This window comes from Zosterops lateralis (assembly GCF_965231275.1).
Source record: "Zosterops lateralis genome assembly, chromosome: 2".
NCBI lineage: Eukaryota > Metazoa > Chordata > Aves > Passeriformes > Zosteropidae > Zosterops > Zosterops lateralis.
In genome coordinates, this window is record NC_139763.1 from 28,087,489 (window position 1) to 28,100,725 (window position 13,237).

Genomic DNA, 13,237 nt, shown 5'->3' on the forward strand with positions numbered 1-13,237 from the left:
TCCTCACCATTACTAATGTATATTATTATCTTTAAGGATTAAACAGGAACAGGGGCAGCCAAGGGAAAATAAACAACATGCAACCAGGAAGGTCATGCCTGTGGAATAGTACAAAAGGACCAAAAAGACCAATCTCTTGTGAGAAATTCTTCACACATTTCACTCTGGATCTGGCTCCATTCAGCTCCAGGGTTTCATTAATGTTCTCCCTTTTCCCTGGGGTAATGTGAAGGAGGAAATGAGATAAGGCCCAATCTGTCCCTGTTAGAGTGCTCCAGCCCTTTGAACAGCACTCAGCAGTCACACTGACTAACACCATCGGTAGCTGCTTTCCTCCCAAACTAGCTGGCAGGGGCCCAGGGATCTCGCCTCCCAGGCGTGCTGCCACCAACCCCAGGCCAGCTGGCCCCGGCAGTCACCCTGCTTCCTTTCTGTCACACCTCCCTTCTGCTACTCACTGTTTCACCCATCAGGAATATCAATTACTCCTTTCCCCCTTTCCTCACAATGATACCAAGTAACTTGTGCTTGGCATTGTCTCACCAGGACATTGCAAGGGCTTGCCCCACTCCCCAGCCTTCACAAAATGCAGTGGCATGGCTTGTAAAGGAAGCCCAGCATCTGTAGCACCAGCAGACATTAACTTCATCCTTGAATCTCAGAGCCAACTCAGGATTCTCTGGATGGAGGATCAGCCAAGGTAATGTCTGTTTGGACTTGCTCACCTGGCCAGGACTGAACCACAGGGCAGAAGAGAGAGTTGGGGCATAAATGCCTGCCCCAACCTGAGTGAAAATGCACTGCAAAGATGGGATTTCATTCAAGCCCAGTTTGTTTAATGCTCAAACTAAGAAACTGCACAGAATTATGTTATCTGTGGCAATCCTTCATGCAGCTAAGAACTTCTGGACTACTGATCAATTGTAGCACTAAAAAACGTTCATAAAGAAGTTTTACATTTAAGAACACTATTAGAGGAATAAATGTAGGCATAAATGTAGCAGAGGGAAAAACAAGTTATTACATACCAGAGCAGCGAAGATGAGCTCAGTGAAACAACTTAATTGTTTGGCGGGGAAAATACAGTGAGTCACCTTTTAAAATTTCAAGTGTTCTCAGCACAATCTCTCACAAGACTCTGAAGTACTTTATAGACTCAGAAAGGCTCTCCTATTCAAAAACCCCACCTATGAATAAGTATTTTGACTATTGGACTTCCTTCACATTAGTAGCTGGGTCCCAGTTTGAAGAAATGTGTGTTCCAACATGAAACTGCCTTCAAGTTTTCTATGACATACTGGTTGGCCTATTTGCATATTTCTCAAGAAACAGATATTATCACCTATGTGGCATTGAACTTCTGTGTTCATCATTCGCCCTCCCACCTCACCCACCACGCTGCTCTCCTCTCCTGCCCCTCTCCCACTCTATTTTGTGGGAGATAACGAACAGTGTACAGACTTGTATAAGAATTCATCTACTACAAGCAGAAGGATTTTATAAGCTAGAAATACATGCAACATTTCTTTCTGAAGGTCATATTAGCCTGAAGTAGTTTTATTCAGACAGCCCTTCCTAATCCACGTCTGTCTTGCGTTATCACTGCAGTAAACCTCAAGAACTACTCCACCCCCTTAGGTCAAAAGCAGTGAGGTCATGAATCTGCAGAAATCACCCTTGTATATCATCCAGTTCCCCTTTTGTCGCCCAGAGGGATTGCCAGTCCCTGCACACCCTCCTCTCCTTCCTCAGCACTCTCCTCTTCCCTCACAAGTGACTTATCCAGGGACTTTCCATACGGGTGCTTTTCCAGCAGCACAGCAGGAAGTTGCAGCATTGTGTGCAGCAACAGAGGCACAAGTGTGTGCTCCCTGTTGTAAGGAGCAAAAAGATACCAGTCAGAAGATAAAACAAAAACAACTTATCTGTAATTATTCACCATAAAAATCATGTCTTTGGCCTTACAAACATAAACTTTGCTGTAACTACTGCCAGGAACTGTGAAGAATGCCAGTTTGTAGGAAGTCAATGCACATATTTTAAAGCTCTTGCTATTAATTCTGCTTTATGTGACAGTAGCTATGCAATAACCTTCCAAGCTGACACCAGCATTTTATTCTTTTTTTTCCCCTGAAAAATAGAGACACTTAACAGCAGAGCAGGAAAGTCTTATCTGCAAGACAAACTAAGGTAATAATCCATTCTGCTCACTGGTACAAAACCAATCAAAAAGGGGAAATAATAATACTTTTATTATAAGTTCCATTTGGTCACCCTACTGTTTTGTAGTGAATAATAAATTATAACTAATTAACTTAACATCAACATTTTTTTTGCTTGCAATTCCACCTGTGGAATATTAGACATGCTGTAACTTCTGAATTGTATTCCTCTTGTAGCTTTACCTGATTTTGCTTATTTTAGGTAGGAAGAAGGGGTTGTCAAAGCAGTCTGTCATTCCCCAGATGACCAACTAATTTGCCTATCAGTCCTCCACTGGCTACTTCCCTCTGCTATGTACAGATCTGACTCTACAGTGTTTAAGCTTCTCATGGTCCTTACACTATTTGTCTTCAAGCACTTCTGTAAGACAAGGTGGTGTGGAACTCAGCTGGCAGCTCTGGAGCTGGGACAGAAGTACCACCACTTATCTAAGACTCGGGAGCAGGAGACGGTGCAGCACAGGGGACCAAATCCTGCTCTGGATATGCATCCTTGCCCCAGACCACATGAAGTCTGGAGATAAACTCTAGCAGAAAGGCTGCTTAGTTAAAAACAAAGAGAAAAGAAATGGAGAAGTTTAACTTAAGCAAAAGGGAAGGATTTCAGGGGTCTCAAGCAAAGCCCTCATCAGCAGCACAGTCCCATCTCAACTTTGGATTTGCAGCCTGTTTGCTGGCTGGGCTGTGGGTCTCTGGCATTTAAGAGCCAGATTTGAAAGCACCGGCTGGGGACACAGCTAGACAGGTGATGTCCATCTGTCTCTCTGTCCCACTTCTTTTCCTGTGTTTTTTACATTAGGCAGTCTGAAGAGGGGAATTGCTTCCCTTGCACCAGTGGCCCAGTTGGGTGCTCCTGTGGTGGCCATCACAACAGCTTCATGTTCATAACTCCACTCAGAGTGCTCCTGCAGATTCACCTGAAGATTGTTAATCCATCATGGGGAGCAAGACCACGCTCCGGCAGCCCACCAGAGGCCATTCTCCAAAACACCTTGGCAGGCTCCAGCATTTTCATTTTTGGAGAGGGCAGGGAAGCATTTCTCTAAGAAAAAAAGGAGCGGCAGGACAGAAGGAATCCAGGCCCGGAGGCACAGTGGGGTGGATCAGTGGGAACACCGCTTGAATCACCTCATCTCCGTATTTGCTGCACTCTGCCAACCCTGACAATTATGGCACCACATTTGCTACCCCTTGGCCTCAGTCACCCCTCTGGCTGGCTGTGCCCCTTCCCCTTTCCTTCCCTTAACTGTCCTCAGTAAAAGGACCATCAGAAACAGGCATTTCACTTTAGGAGAAGAAAACAGCTCTTTTGCCTGCACTGGGAAACCAGCCAGCTCTCATTCAAATCAAAGGGAAGGGATCACATGGACGCATTTCAATTAATTGCACTGGTGAGGCAGGCTGCAAACAGGTTTCCCTTTTAGCCAGACCCCTTCATTTATGTCTTCTATTGGGGAGGTGGTGGTGTATTCAGCCAAATTACCTGGTGGATTCCTCTCATTACACAGTGTCTGAAAGCTTCGGGGAGGCTGTATTTGCAGAGGGCTGAATTTAGCAGGGCCATAATCTGGTGGCAAATAAGGGGGAAAAAAAAGAAAACTGATTTTCCATCTGCTAGAACTGTGGTCTCCAAATTGTTTTGATTGCGTACTTTTATCAGTAAAAAAAAATTAAGCTCATATCCCCAGTACATGTACATTTATTTATTTATAAATTATGTGGTGTTTTGACACCACACAAGGAGACTGCAGGGTTTGAAGAGTTGGTTACAGTGACTGTCATCTGCTCACTGGTATTGGCCATCACACAGGCTCTTATGCCAGGACCACCATCAAATACTCCAGGGTGACTTTCAGGTAGCGTCAGTCTCAGGAAAGAAAAACAAAAAACAACAAAAGGAAACATAACCAAAAGAAAAATAGCACAAAGCTTCTTGGGAGCAAGAGTGTGTGGTATTTCTCAAGTTTTTTCTTCCCTTAAAAGTAATTTTTAAAGCTTCTGTGGACACACCCTTCATGAAAGAATGCGAGGAAGGAGCATTCACAGAGATTCTAAAGTCAGCATAAATATGGGTCACATATGTGTTAGGCATATAAACAATCATGTTCAAATAAATAATTACTATCATGGTTTACCCTTAATAACCAGATAAAAACAGAGGTCTGAAGTCAGTACTAACCTGCTGTGGGTTTTTGGCACATCATTCGTGCTTCCTCTGACAACAGGCATTCCCATTTCAATTTCTATTTACTTCTAACTGCTATAAAAATAACAAGTCATCAAGTAATGAAGCACATCAAATACTCAGCACATAAATAAGTAAAAAGATGAACAACATCAGGTATGAGGTAAGGTACAGGTTATTTTTATTTGTGTGGAAAATAGGGCAAACTTAGAAGAATAAGAGCGTAACAGAACTAGTATTACAATTATATGCTTATTTTTCCCCCTAATTAATTCCCTTATGCTAAGTTACATGTTTACATCAATGATAGCAATAGATAAGGAAAATTTAAGTCCTAGACAGACATGTGCTTTAACCTGGAACTTCCACAGGCATTCAAAACTTATGAACTGTTTTGAAAATAGTGCTGCCATATAGCTTGAAAAAGCCTGATGCAAATCTTTCAGAATAACCCTCACCACCCTGATTTGAGAGTAAGACTTAGCAGAAGAAATGGAAATCCCCAGATGTTGTGTCTGACAAAAAGTAGAAGTGAATTCTGTGTTCTATATACTCCAAAAGAAAGAAGTTACTTGCAAAATTGACTTTCCTGCTTTCTAAGTAATAGAGATCTGCAAGGATGCCAAGCTATTTTGAACACAGCCCATAACAGAATTCATTCAGGACAGCAAAATGTGCCATTCTAAACCATCTTTATTTTATTATCATTTTTAGATCATGGTAATGCCAGTAACATACAATTACTAATCTTGATGGATTAAGAGAGTACCAAATTAAATTTGAAGAAGTTTGCTTGTCTATCAGACTCCTTTTTTGGTAGCTCTGATCTGCTACTGAAAAACGAGGCATCAGTCCAACATAAAGAATAAGCCTGCGAGGGGAAAAGAAAGTCTTTGAATATAACTCAAAAAAAAAAAAATTAAAAAAAAATCCAGTAGTTCTTTTGACAGAAAGAAAGAGAAAGAAAAGCATTTTCATCTGAATGCACATATGGAAAATCAATGTGGGTTCCTTCAGATTCAGAGTGGGGAAAATGCAGAGGAAGTTTTAATTAAAAAAACACAAAACAGCCCACGACAACCACACTCAGCAGCCAGGAGCTCAGCCACAGGAGTCCAGCTCCTCACATCCCCACAGCATCTCCTGTGTGCCCTGCTCCCTGCCCCACTCCGGAGACCACCCCTTCACTGCCGTACTGTGAAATGTGAGCAGGGACAATCAGGAGCAAAGCAGAGGTTTTTTGTCATTTTCAGTTCCCCCGTGACTGTGAACATGCAACCCAGGAAGACACAGTGGGCCAGACTGGGGCCAAAGAAACCCACTAATTAATGCTGGTGTCTGCAACTACTAGAGATTTTAAAACACAAGAATTACCACCTCAACACGAAGAAGAGCCTCTTAACACTGAGGGAGGCAGAGCCCTGGAACAAGCTGCCCAAGGAGGTTGTAGAATCTATCTCCCCCTCAGGAGACATTCGAAACCCACCTGGACACATTCCTGTGTCACCTGCTCTTGCTGACCCTGCCTTGGTTAGGGGTGTTAAACAAAATGATCTCCAGAGGTCTCTTCCAACCTTAAGAATTCCATGATTCTGGGATTTAAGGGACACATTCATTACAAATTTTTGACTTTCAAATTAAGGGGGGGCAGTTACAGAAATGTGAAAAGACACTACCCATGTAACTACTTAAAATGAAACAAAAAGAGAAAACCAACAACAACAACAATAAAGGGTGAAAACAAGAATTCAGTAAAAAATGCGATGTCAGGCATGTGCTCTTATTTTAAATTTTATTTTTCAGGCTGTGCCCCTGGTTGTTCTGTGCCATTTCAAGTTACTGAAAACTTCTTGCAGTCGTTGCAGATGAAGCAGTTCAGATGGGATTTAGAGGGATCCCATCCTTTCCACAGCAGGAAGTGGAGACAAAGGCAGCAATAGGCAGAGACAGTTTGGGTAGAAAAAGCTGATGCAGTAAGAGAGGACTTCAGATGATGGATGGTGGGAGGGAGGGGAAGGCAATTACCATAACTGGTATTTTGGAAGCCACAGCCCATAATGGGAAACAATGGAGTTTCATCCTGTAAAGTCCAACACCCCACCAAGTCCCAATATGCTCCAGATTTATTAGTGGTTAAGAGTAGATGCTTTAAAAAAAGCACAAGAATTCCAGTAAATTAATTCAAGACAGTAATAAAGCCCGAGAAGATGACATACAGCACTATTATATGAAATACTGTATGTGAAATGAAAGTGAGACGCAGGGGAGCACCTTCAAAAAAAATGGTTGGGGAAATGTTTCTGAACTTCTGCTGACATGAATGAGATCAGCTTCAGATGCTCAGTGGTTCCCAAAATAGGACTTGTAACCCAGTGCCTTCTCTTCCTGGGTTCATTACAGAAAAACAGCTTTTTAATTATCTAGATTTAAATAATCTTGAACTATTCTGTACCTAAAACTTGAAATTAAATCAGATTTTCTCAAAAAAATGCTCCAAGTGCTCAAAATTCCTTTACATTCTCCTTTTTCACCCCCATGACTTTCAGCCTATAAAGGTCAAAAGATATTTAAAATAAAAATTAAGTCAGCCTTCAGCTTTAATCACTGGTGCTAGGAACCATGGAACAGCAACTATATACTGGAAGAGGCAAAAGGGAAGAAATAGAAGTGAAGATAAAATTTCTTTTTTGTCAGAACAGACACAAGATTTCCCCACTGAATTCTTTCAGTTAGGGAGATCTTAATAAATATGTTATCTATATGCAGATGAAGTACAATAGAAATGCATAGTATTGTTAAATTTTAAGGAATTAAGATAGGCCAATCACACCAAATATCATATACCTACCCAAAGGGAGGGATGACTGTTACTGGGGGGGATGTGCTATGCTGCTGTCACCTTCTGGACAGGAGCTGGAGAACACCCTGCTTTTGGGCTCAGAGCAACAGCCTCTACTCAGGTAGGAGGAGGTTGCTTTATCTTCAAGCCAATTATTAATGTATGCTCAAAGGAACCTTCCCAAACACAGAATTATCAGTCCAACTGACCTGGAAGTCAGAGGATTAAAAAAAAGGACTCATAAACCAGATACTGCTAAGGAACAACAGGGGCTGTTTTTCCCTCAATAAGGTAGGAGATGAAATGCCAATTCAAGAGGATCTCATTGCTGATGTTTTTAAGAGCAGTAAATTTGGAAAGCAAACACTTCCTTTGTTTTGTTTGCTGGTTATGTATGTTTGTTTTTAAGCTTTCTTTTTCCCAAACAAACAACAACAACAAAATTGGTATACCATTCCTGGCTTGCTCTCTGATCTTCAGCAAGTTGAAATCACAGTTTAGAGACACAGTTTATGAATAGCCTGTTTCACAGCTTCTTGGATGGGTCCAAACATGCTGCAGCAGGATGATGCTGAGTACCAATCCACTAGAAACTTTGCTACCCTGACCAGACATTTAAAAAAAAAGTTATGGCAGGTAATCTGTCCTGCTACAGAATGTACCACCATGAAGTTACCTTTAGTCTTCCAACAGCTGGCATAAATTATGTGCTCTGCCTAATTAAACGCAGACATCATTTGTGCCTATGTCTGACCATGTTTGTCCCACCAAGTGGCATCATACATAAGTGTAAGCCCACCCCCAAGCTGCACTTAAACTTACCAGTGTGCCCCTGAAAACCACCAACATTTTCATCTGTCAGAAAGTGGGATAGGAATCAGAGTTCCTTATAGCCCAAATGAAACCTGCCAGTACTGTCAACTGGAAAAAAATATACCTAAAAATGCCAGCCCCTTCTAGAAAGCCCATTGCAGCAGAATTATCCTTCTCATTTTATTGCCTTTTAGCAACCACTGTAATTAAAGCACTCCCTTCCCTTTGACTTTTGGGATGCTACAATGGGAATGCTGCAGTGTGAAAGCAAAAGTAGTCCAATCATCTGTTTAATATCACATTTAGTTGATACTGCAAGGGCAGCAAATCTGTTCTAAGCAACATTGCCTTGCAACTATCCTTGGCAGAAATCGGCTTTTCCAGAAGCGTTTATAAAGGAGATAATAATAGGTAGCTCTGAGCAGCTCAACCAAGTGCTCAGCACACAGGAGAAATCACCAGCATAAATTAATTAGAAATGAGAAAAAAAACCTACCAAAAACAAACAACCCCCCCCCAAAACAAAAACCAAACCAACCAAACAAAAAACAACACTACACTCACAGAGTGTGATTTCAGCAGCTTAATGGATAAATCATTACAGCTGTCCAAAACCAAATCTAGTTCACAGGGAAGAGGGTGATGATACCAAATTAACAGAAATATCATTAAACCCCAATGTGCTGTTCTTAATGTCACTGAAAAATACTTGTATAATGCCGGCTAAGACAAGAAACACTGAGAAAGCAGTATAAATTTTTAGAAACCACCTTAGAAACCACTGTGACTTAGATATTATCTTCACCTTTCTTCTTTAACCTCTTCAGTATTGAACTGCCCGGCCACAGGCGATTCAGAGCCCCACAGCTTGTGAGATGCATCATAAGTTATTAAAATCCTCTTGACCAAGCTGATGTATAAATGTCAACTTCCCTGCTGCTCTTTTACTCATGTGTATCATCCACTAACCACCGCTACATGGCACAGCACTTCTCCCCTGCTCTCTCTTTCCTGCATGGGTGCTCTTGCTTTGTCAAAATTTAACTAGTGCAGAACACCACCAGCCTCGGAGCAGACCCACGCGTCCCCAGGAGATCCTCTGGTCTCACCTCTGCCAGAGGAAGAGCCTGGCTCTCAGGCAGGTCACCAGGAGCCCCACAATCCACAGTTCCATGGACACCAACCCCACTCCAACCCCTATCCACCTGTGGCAGGAACTCCACTGCCAACCCAGAGCTCAGCTCCCTTTCATGAACACAACTCACTCACTGTAAAATTCACACCTCAGAGGGGTGTGACTGAGGACTCACAAAAGCCCCTGTGAACAGGAACCTCTTCCTTGCTTACCCATCCATAACCACTTTATTGGCACCAAAGAACAACATGCAGGCCACCACCAAGTGGCTACTGGGCTAAAAATGTAAATTAAATTAAACCAGTTAGCAGTACACTGGGTTAATACACAACTTCTTAACACTCCACTGCATAAGACTGAAACCAAACTGTCATTTGCGCTCTGCCCCTACGAGCAAGCAGAGCTCTGCAGTGACGATGACCTGCTCTCCTTTTCCGATTTTTTGTTTTCTTTCACACTTTTACATTTGCATGGCCATTTGTCAAACTATGAGAAACCACCTGCAACGAAAAAAAAAGCATCCAAGAGATCTGTTGAAAAATGCTGTAAGTAAAACTACAGGGTCTCACATATACATACACACACACACATATATAATTGTATATATTGTATAATGATAATTTTTAAATTAAATTCAGGCCATTTGTATTTAAAAAAGCGGAGACAGACCTAGTATTTATAAAAACAAGATATAAAGTATACAAGCCTTTGCTAGGTATCAAATCCAGTGTATGACAGCTTCAGTTGAAGGCATTTATCCATAGGCACAAGGATGTGACACTGGTCAGGCATGCTGGACCCCTCTGTCTAATAACCAGCTGCACTTCTTTAAATATGAGAAATCAGAGATTAGGAAAATATCCTCCTCTTACGAGGCTGACCTTACTGCACCATTCATACAGAGCCAATTCAGAACAGTGATGGTTTTGTCCCTATACCTCAGGCAAAGCAGCAAGGTTTCAAAGCTGACACAACTAGTTTTCAAGTATTAGCAGGTATTTTGTCTTATTTGGCCATTGATGTTCCACTTACAGACCCTTAAGACTAAATCAAGCCCCATTAAAGAGGGCAGTGGAATTTCAATTGTCTTTGAGGAAAATTGGTTTAGATTTGCTCTCTTAACTGTATTAACTAACCTCTAGAATTTGCACATTATCAGAAACATTAAACACTAAGAGGTCAAACATATGGTCCTTTCTTCATCCCTAACAACATGCTGAAGATTATGAAACTGGTGCAGAATTTTCCATTTATATGCCTACAGTCTTGAGGAACTGTCACAAAGCTTCATTAATCTATTTCTACTGAAGTCAATAACACATCCCTGCAGATTTGAAAGGAACTTGAGAGTGAGTAAGGGGTCACGCAGGCAGTAACTATGCAGAGAGCTCTGGTGAAGCAAGCAGTAGCACCCTGGCCAGCTAGCTAGACCTGAGCTCAGTTTGGCTCTTCATAACTACTGAATAAGCAAACAATCCCTGACTTCAGCAGTTTCCTCTCTTCTCCCCCTGTACATAAGTTATGAGTGCAATAGGTTCACAGCACAGCACCAATGCCTCTGTGATGAAGAGAAAGCCTCTGTTGCAATGTGGGTTGATGAAGCAGTGAAGATGTGTGTCCTCTGTAAAAGCACACATTTTATAGCACAGAAAATGTGTTATTTACAGAAGCAAAGAAACAGGATACACCTGAGCTATTAGGAAATCAAACATCATAGTATGCCACGATAAGGTAATAAAGAAATTATAAGGTACATAAGAAAAAACCCTTCCGGTTCTGAGGAAAGACAGGAGAGGTAGAATTAGCACTTGGTGAGGTGGTGAGGAGGGCTCCCACACCCATGTAACTACACAGGCTGCCAACTACTGCCTTGTGTTTGGATGCTCCCAGATGCTGCTACTTGTTTCCCTCAACTCCTTTGTTACTTAAATGGAGCAAACTTTGCACGTTTACAGGAAGCCCATGAGGATAGACACGGCAGGAAGGTCTGTAACCTTTACCACCCATCGAGCAACCCTTTGGGAGCCCTGCCCTGGCTGAGCCGTGCCGTGCCACACCATCAGCTCCTCCTCTGGTATGCAGCATCCTAACGAGGGGCAGGTGCAACTTCCCAGCATCCACAACAAAAATGTCAAATGACCATTTGTGGAGGAGGCAAGCAGAACCAAAGCACCCCTTACCTTTTGCTGCACTTCATCTGCTGAGGGTTTAAAATTTTAATTCCTGATGGTGCATTTCTTGCCTTAGAAGAAAGACTTCAGAAGTGTTTGTTTATGTGTCTGACCAGGCAATTGCTAATAATAATTTGGAGACAATACCTATTGCAACACCGGCTTGTACACAATGAACAGAATTAAAAATCTATGGGGAATCACTTACAAAAAAACCCAACTGTATTTTCTCTTGCCACTCTTCTAACCTGTGTGATTGACTTGAATATTTTATATACCAGACAGATGTACATTACAAAAAAGTTTATAAAGAGAATACAGAACACAGATATACTCAACGCTCACGTAAGCCACGAACTGTGGGGGTGAACCCAGGTCCTGCTAACTGAGGACATGTTTGCACTTGAGGTCTTGGCTTCAAGAACTTGGTTTAAATTAAAATTTAAACCCATAACTTGACCTGAGTGAACTCGGGAATTTAACTTAAGGGCTCTGTATGAGCAGGATTGTATTGTCTTCAGACTAAATAAATTAATTTGATTCTTTTCATTTAGATACATTTCACTATCTATCAATTTCTGAAAAGCATGTACGTCCTTTTTAAACATTTTTAATGTTCACTTTAAGATAAGAATACTTGAAATAAATATGATCTCCTTGTCCTCCCTGACTTCACTTAATATCATAAGGAAAAAAGCATAGGAAAAAGTTTTCAGTAAATGCAATTCTGTTAATGCCCTTGCAATACTTCCACTCAACCACCAATTCAGCACCAAAACATGAAATATTGCATACTGACAGCACCAACGCTTTTACCTTATTAAACTTTAAATCAACATGAACTTTATATAATATCTCTGTGGTAGAAAAAAAGCAGTTAAAAAAGCTATGGATTTCTTTACAATTAATTCAGGTAGACCCTGCTTTGCTTGCATCTCCAAGAACATTACTATTTAAACCACGAACAAAGAGTCAATATATTATTCTTTCCAAGTTTGAAAAACCTTTTGATTTGGAACTAAGGCCCTGCTCATTTTGCATTTGCTTTCATGACAAAGGATTAACAACAGGTTAAAAAATCTGGACTCAGCAGCTTTTCAGGGACAACTAACAAATACCTGGCAATGCAAACCAAGGAAGGAACATTACTCAATATATAAGAGAAAAATCCTTTGCTTGACATTTGTACCATCAGCACCCTTCATGCTTACACATGCTGGACACTTGAAGACAGCTTTCAGTGGTGCAGTTCCTCCTCTGGGAGAACAGAGCCCTTTTTCCCCCAGAAAACCTCCCACGCCACATAACCACCACCTCAGCCACCCTAGTGATGGCTGCAGCTGCTCTGCTGGGCACACAGTGACTGAGATCCCGGCATCTGCCCCATCCCAGCCCTTCTGTGAACTCTGGTGCTTGTTTTTATACATGCATAGAAGTAACAATGCTGTACATTTTAAACTGTGTGCTATTGGGCTTAACAAGAAAATCCATGATTGAAATCAAGTCACTACACAGCTAAACATTACCAAAATCCATCAGGTAAAAATTATTAGACCACTTTTACCCCAGATGACACAAGATACACATTATTATGTAATTCTGCCTTCACTCGGAATCTGTCCTGTCTGAAACTGCCCTGAAAAGACACCAGTATCACACAATGACATTGAACTTCTTGAATGTCTCTTTCAAGTACAAGTTGACAAAGCTATTCATAAATTAATAAACAGCCCAAGGTGAGCAGAAAGATTTCTCATGAAACCTGAGCAGTAATGCAATATTACTGTTCCTGGATCCTTTGCCATTTTATCATGCGCTAGTAATTCTCCCAAGGGTGATGTCAAGGATCCTCTTAACTGTTCTGTCTGCCCA

At 41.5% G+C, this 13,237-nt stretch overlaps 1 protein-coding gene and 1 long non-coding RNA gene across 4 annotated transcripts in view; both read right to left on the reverse strand.

Annotated features, from left to right (window-relative positions):
* Nucleotides 1-13,237, reverse strand: part of LIMS1 (LIM zinc finger domain containing 1) — a 68,260-nt gene that overhangs the window by 46,107 nt on the left and 8,916 nt on the right. The window contains exon 2 of one of the 2 annotated variants that reach the window (XM_083855675.1): nt 9,901-10,020. The exons of the other annotated variant lie outside the window; for it this stretch is intronic. The gene's annotated coding sequence lies outside the window, so the exon portion shown is untranslated. The remainder of the gene's footprint in view (nt 1-9,900; nt 10,021-13,237) is intronic. 2 annotated transcript variants of the gene reach the window in all.
* Nucleotides 4,576-9,240, reverse strand: LOC310906421. 2 transcript variants are annotated; one of them, XR_014589397.1, is made up of 3 exons: nt 7,256-7,610; nt 5,894-5,999; nt 4,576-5,278 (listed from the first exon to the last, which is right to left on the reverse strand). It is a non-coding gene; the product is annotated as an uncharacterized lncRNA (long non-coding RNA). The 2 variants fall into 2 exon arrangements; XR_014589398.1 differs by lacking the exon at nt 7,256-7,610 and adding an exon at nt 9,169-9,240 and having other exon boundaries at nt 4,593-5,278.